Here is a 6,818-nt window from a genome sequence, read left to right as displayed (position 1 = left end):
CAAGTTGACTACAATTCATAGAGACTCTGAGCACAATAGCTCAGACCCCTACCCTATACTGAGTAAATCTCACTGTCTCTGACATATATACACTCATTACCTCAGTTACTCTGTCAATCCATGTCATCCGGCCTTCTTCTTCTGAACTGCGACCTTTCCAAGGATGATGTCCTTCTCCAAAGGCAGCGCTCTCCTGGCAATATGCCCAATATATGTAAGTTGGAAACTTGGTTTCATCCTCTCTAGGACAAATCTGTTTGTTCTCTTGGCAATCAGAGTTATGGCCAACATTCTTTTCCAGCACCAGAACTCATAGGCATCAATTCTTATTCTTCTTCTATCATCTTTAGTCATTTTCCAGCTTTCTGATGCTCAACAAAAAATTGCTAAATCATGTCCTGGATCAGGAGCACCTGAGTCTCTAGACTGACATTGTTGCTCTTCAGCACTCTGGAGAAATCTTGGACCGATTTCCTAACACAATTCATCTTTTAATTTCCTGACTGCTGTTACCAAGAATGTTGATTGTGGAACTGAGCAAGCTGTAATTGTTAACAACCTCAATCTCATCTCTTCTCAATCTATTATGGTGCTGCAAATTGGCCCAGTGGTGATAATATTTGTTTTCCCAATGTTGAGCTTCAATCCATATTGAAGATTACAGTCCTTGACCTTCTGCAGCAAACGCTTCAGGTCCTCCTCAGTTTCAGCAAACAATGTTCTGTTATCTGCATAACGTAGGTTGTTGATGAGTCTTCCTCCAATCCTGATGCCGTATTACTCCGCATAAATTCAAGCCTCCTGAATGTTCTCTTCTACATATAGATTGAAAATGTATGGAGACAAGACTCATCCGTAATGCACTCCTTTCCTGATTTTAAACCATACAGTCTTTTCTTGCTTTGTTCCAACAACTGCTTCCTGGTCCATGTACAGGTTTCACATGAGCAATCAAATGTTCTGGGATTCCCAATCTTCTCAGGTTAGTCACAATTTTTTGTGATCCACACAGTCAAATGTCTTTGCAGAGTCAATGAAACACAAATAAACATTTTTCTGACACATCTACTTTCAGCCAAAATCCGTCTGACATTGGCTATGATGTTCCTAGTACCATAACCTCTTCTAAACCTGGCTTGTACTTCTGATAGTTCTCTGACAATGTACTGCTCTAGTAGTTTTTGGATGATCTACAACAGGATTTTGCTAGTGTGAGATATGAGTGATACTGTTCGATAATTTCCACACTCTGTCTGAGGGGGGGTTTTTTGGAATGGGAATAAACATGGATCTCTTCCAGTCTGTTGGCTAGGTGGTTGGCCTCCAGATTTCTTGGCAGAACCTAGCGAGCACATCCAGCTTCTGTTTGTTGAAATATGTTAACTGGTATTCCATCAATTCCTAAGTCCTTGTTTTTTGCCAATTCCTTCACAGCAGTTTGAACTTCCTCTTTCATCACCATCACCTCTTGATCATCTATTGTTTCATTAAATTTTTCTATGTCAGCCAATTCTTTTTCGATACAGTGACTCTGTGTGTTCTTTCTATCTTGTTTTCATGCTTCCTGGATCATTCTATATTCTGTCCATAACATCCTTGAGTATTAGAACTTGAGGCTTTGTCCTTCAATTCCTTCAGTTAAATAAATGGTGGCCTAGTGGCAAGATGCTGTGCTGTAATACAGAAGACATGCAGTTTGAACCTACCAGCTGATCCTTGGGAAAAGGATAGGCAATCTCCTCCAGTGCGCTGCCTCTGAAAAACCGCTGGAGGGTCTGCTATGGGTCAGTTCCAAATCTGTGGTATACAACAACAATAACAAGAAATTACTAGCAAGTTCATTCCTTTTGATTTTCCAACTCCAGCTCTTTTCACATTTTATTATTAGCTGCCCTTTAAAATCTTCTGTTCAGCCCTTTAACTTACTGATTTCTTCCCTTTGCTTTGGCTTCTTGGTGCTCTAGTGCAATATTCAGAGTCTTCTGGCATCCATCTTGGTCTTTTCCTCCTCCTGTGTCTGTAATAACATTTTACATTCTTCATGGATAATGCTCTTGATATCCACAGCTCATTTTGTCTTTGCCAAGACTCCCAACCTGTTCCTGAGGTTATTTTTAAATTCAGGTGGGATAGATTCAAGGTCAAATATTGGTTTTTGTGGATTTGATTTCATTTTCTTTAGCTTAGGTTTGAACTTACATATGAATAGTTGATGGTCTATTCCACAAACAGCATCTGACCTGGTAATACAGAGATACTCCAATGTAATCAATATGATTCCTGCGCATATGTAAGTTAGATAATGAAAAATGAAGACTAACGAGTAAGTGACGCTTTTAAATAATGAGATTGGTGAAAAATATTAACTATATGATGGAATGGCCTGAAGCTCAGTGAAGATTGTGAAGATGGTGTAGGATTGGGTAGGCTTTTGTTCAGTTTTATGTAGAGTAGCTATGGCTGGGAGGCTGAGTGGAAGGCACCTAACAACAAAAATAACAGTTACATTTTTAGAGTCTTATCAACACTACCAAGTAGTGTAATTGTGCAATTAATCAGATTTTCAATAACTGTCTTAGTAAAAAGACAAAGTTAAACATTGTTAAGCATTATTCTTATCAGCAATAAATTTTCAGCAATACAAGTGAACTGAGAAAATTTCCAGCTACCAAAATATAAGTGGTCTTTACTCTCTTTCAGTTAATTTCAAAATAATGAGGCAGCTCCAGAATGAAGCATAGTAAATTTCTATTTGATACTCCTTTTTACTAATTTTCCCATATTAAACTCAATAAGGTGCAACCTGTCTGCCATATCTCTAACACAAACCAGCTGCTACACATTCTTTCCACTTGGAAGTCTGATTGAATATAACAACAAAGGAAAACTTTCTCTCTTCCAACTTTCTATGAAGAGTTCTTGTAACAAATACTTTCTTGCCTTTTTTTTTCATTTGAGTGAAAGGTGAAAGTTTACACATCGTATTACTATTTTCAGAAATCTTTCATAGGCTTTCATTACCATTGATTGTTTCAATTAGATTTTTTACAGTGTTAAAGCAAACTCTTTTTATATACTTTCAATCATCTCTTTATGGTTTTGGGGACTTTTTCTCCTCCTTTTTTCTTCCCCTTACCCATCCTATTTAATCCATAGTATATTTTGAGTTCAAGATTGTTAATTGCAATACACATTATAACTGACCACTTCCTTCACTTGTTACAGTAAAGGAATTTGCTATCCATTCTTTTTCTACTCTCCTGCTCCCCTTCTTCCTTCTCCTCTGGTAACCTCTTATTTTTATAAATGTTCTTATGGTAAATTTGAGTGGGATAGACTTAAGGTCAAATTTTGGTTCCCCTGGATTTGATTTCATTTTCTTCAACTTCAGCTTGAACTTGCATATGAGTAGTTGATTGGTCTGCCCCACAAGCAGCACCTGGCCTGGTTTTCACACTTGATATTGGGCTTCTCCAGAGATTCTTTCCACAAATGTAATCTATTTGATTCCTATGTATATCATCAGGTGAAATTCATGTGTAAAGCCTGCATTTGTGTTTTTGATAAAACATGCTTGCAATGAATAGATCTGCAATTGAATGTTCAGAATTCTATCACTCGATCTCCAGCCTCATTTCTCATTTCACTAGTCCATGTTTTCCAGCTACTGATCTTTCTTCCCTGTTCCCATCTTTTGAGTTCTAGTTTGCCATTATTATCAATGCATCTTGATTGCATGTTTGATCGATTTCTGACTGCAAAAGTTACTAGAAATCTTCCATTTCCTCCTCTTTAGCTTTAGTTGTCAGTGCATATATTTGAATGACAGTGGTATTCACTGGATTTCTTTGTATGCGTATGGATATTATCCTGCCACATTGTATTTCATGATGGATCTAGAAATGACTTTTTTAAATTATGAAACCATCCCCATTTTTTCTCACCTTTTCATCCCCGACATAGTAGATCATATGATCACCTGAGTCAAAATGTCCCATGCCAAGCCATCTCACTTATCCAATACCTAGTATGTCAATATTTGTGCAATCCATTTCTTTCTTAGCAAAGTCCAATTTTCCTATATTTGCGCTTCTCACATTCTACATTCTAATCACTAGTGTCTGCTAACAGCTGTTCCTCCTTCTTTGTGTTTTCATATCTGAGATCTCAGTCTCAATCGCCATGTCTGCTAGTCTAAGTGCTCGTCTAAGTGTGTCCTATTGTACATAGGGTTTTCAAAGACCTGTTATTTCAGAAGTGGATGGCCAATCCTTCCTAGTCTGTCATAATTTGTATTTGTGGGTTGTTTTTTTCTATAATAGTATCTGTCAGACAGCATTTGACAGAAAAGAGCAGATGAAAGACATTTACCCAATTAGAAAAATTACCTATGGATTCAGTGTTGCTACCCACCCTTGCTACATTTATTTTGACCCACCCTTTTCCTTATTCCACCACCAGCCCTTCTTACTTCTACCTACACCGTTCAACACCTCTCTCCTCTTGACCAGCCCTTGATATGATGACTTAAGTCTCAGGCCAGCAGGATTTCTGTGATTTTGAACACTTCATGCTTCAGTCTCTTATGATGTGGCTAGTATCTCTTCAATTTAAGTCTCTAATTACAACTGTCAGGTACAAGTATCAACGACAGATTCTTTTCTCAGAAAGTTTTTATATAGTATTTGTCCCTTTGTGCCCGAGATATTTTACTTCAGCATAATGTCTTCCAGATTCAACTGTGTAGTATAGTTTTTTACTAGTTTTTCAAAGACACTTAATATTCCATTGTGTTGTAAATGTACCACTTGAGAAAAGAATGGGTAACCTTCTTCCGTAGGATTAACTGCCTCTGAAAACCCACTGGAGGTTCAGCTGTGGGTGGGTTCAGACTCTATGGTACACAACAACCACAACAAATGTACCTCAGTTTTTTAGTCCATATATTTGTTGATGATCACTTGAGCTATTTCTCTTTGCTGTCGTAATGCTGCAATAAACATTGATGTACCTGCATCTGTTGCTGTCACACCCTGATTTCTTTAATGTATATTCCCAGGAGTGGGGTAGCTGGATTGAATGATATTTCTACTGCAATTTTTTTAGGAAGTATCAGGCTGCCCTCTATAGTGGGTTGGTATAAAATGGTATATTTTACATTCCTACCAGCACTGTATAAAAGTTGGAATCTCTCAGCAGCATCTACCTAATATGCCTGAGGCCCTGAGATCCTTGCTCTAAATGGGAAGTTGAAGCAGCAAGCCCCAGCCACCTGGTGTCCTATTCTGTCAATGGGAAGGCAAAAACACAAGCCAAAGCCCATCAGCTGCCCTGTGACCTGCACTGTCAATGGGAAGGCAAGATATCAAGCCCCACACTGTCCTTTCTTTCAGCAAATAGCAGGAGGGAAAGAACAAGGTTCAGTGTGTATTCCATCTGTCTGCAGTTTCAGGTAAACTCTTTTTTTCTCTTAACCATTACTTTATCAAGCATGATGTCCTTTTCTAAGCATTGATTTTTACATAACAATAGCATGCCTAAGGCATGTAAATCTCTCCTTTCCTCCAAGAAGCACATTGGCTGCACTTCTTCCAAGAACAAATTTAGGTTTAGGAAATGATTTAGGAGATATTCTATGAAGTCTTAACTAAACTATAAATGTCAAAACATTTAATGTTGCCCAATCTTTCTTTCCTTCTTCCAGATCAGGCTCTGCCTCTTTCATGTGCCTTTTAGCTTTGGTCTTTGTAGTCTAAGTGCTTCCTCAGATAACCCATCATAGGAAGTGGTCAGTTTTGGAATGGATGCCTTTTACAATTTGAAATAGTGTCAGATGACACATGCCAGAGATGTGCGTCTCACAGATTTCCTCACTGCCTGTGGAGAGCAGTACATAGATCCCCATGAGGACATGAGGAGGACCACAGTTAGATAAACAAGCAAATTTTGAGGTTGGCCAACAGGGACAAGAACTTGATTTCTAAAAGAGCATCCTGTTAGAGTTCTTAAAGCATTCTAGGCCTGTTTCCTTAGCAAAGAGCCTAGCCGAAAGATCATTAAAGGAAAGAAAGAGAGAAAGACATTATTGGAGAGAGGAGAACAGATCTCCTCACAAGAGTTGAGGGGGGAAAGATACTTTCTCTTCCTCTGCTCCTGCTATATATGCCTTCAGTCTTGTAAAATGGACCACTTTCTAGTATCACTGCACGTCCACTCCTTTATTCCTGCTGGATGTGCTGTTAGCAGGCTCTGATTAGTTTAGTCAGCTGATGACACTGTTTCATCCTTCGTTTTCTGCTTCTCCTTGAGGCTGTCATTGTCTCCTTAAACAGACTAGGTAATGTTATATCATTGTCCTTAATATTCTCTCTGCCAACCCTCTCTGTTTCTGTCTCTACCATTCCTTCCTGAGAGATATTCAAGCCCCTGAATTCTTTTAGAATTTTTGGATGGTTTCTGCTCTATTTGCTTCATGCTAGAAGTGGTCAGTGTCTTCCTTACAGTGGCTCAGAATCTCTCTACGGCCCTACTTATTTTTTTTTTCTCTCCTCTTCCTTTTTTAAAAAAAATTGTGATTTTTTAACAAAAGTTTACAGAGAAGTTAGATTTTCATCTATTGATTTCTTTTTGCCTTGGCCTTACTTCTTTCTATGTGTTCCCAAATGTTCTGGTAACTGCATCAAGCATGTCAAGAGGCATAAGGTTAGGATGCAGAGTTTGAATAAGATGGAATCTTTGTAGAGCCATCTAAGTAGCATGAGGTGCTTGAAGCATAGAAGACACAAAGTCTATCAGTAGATTGAACAAACATCGAAATG

This window comes from Elephantulus edwardii, unplaced genomic scaffold (genome assembly GCF_000299155.1).
Source record: "Elephantulus edwardii isolate Elephantulus edwardi_28Jun2011 unplaced genomic scaffold, EleEdw1.0 scaffold00192, whole genome shotgun sequence".
Classification (NCBI taxonomy): domain Eukaryota; kingdom Metazoa; phylum Chordata; class Mammalia; order Macroscelidea; family Macroscelididae; genus Elephantulus; species Elephantulus edwardii.
This window is presented reverse-complemented; position numbering follows the sequence as displayed.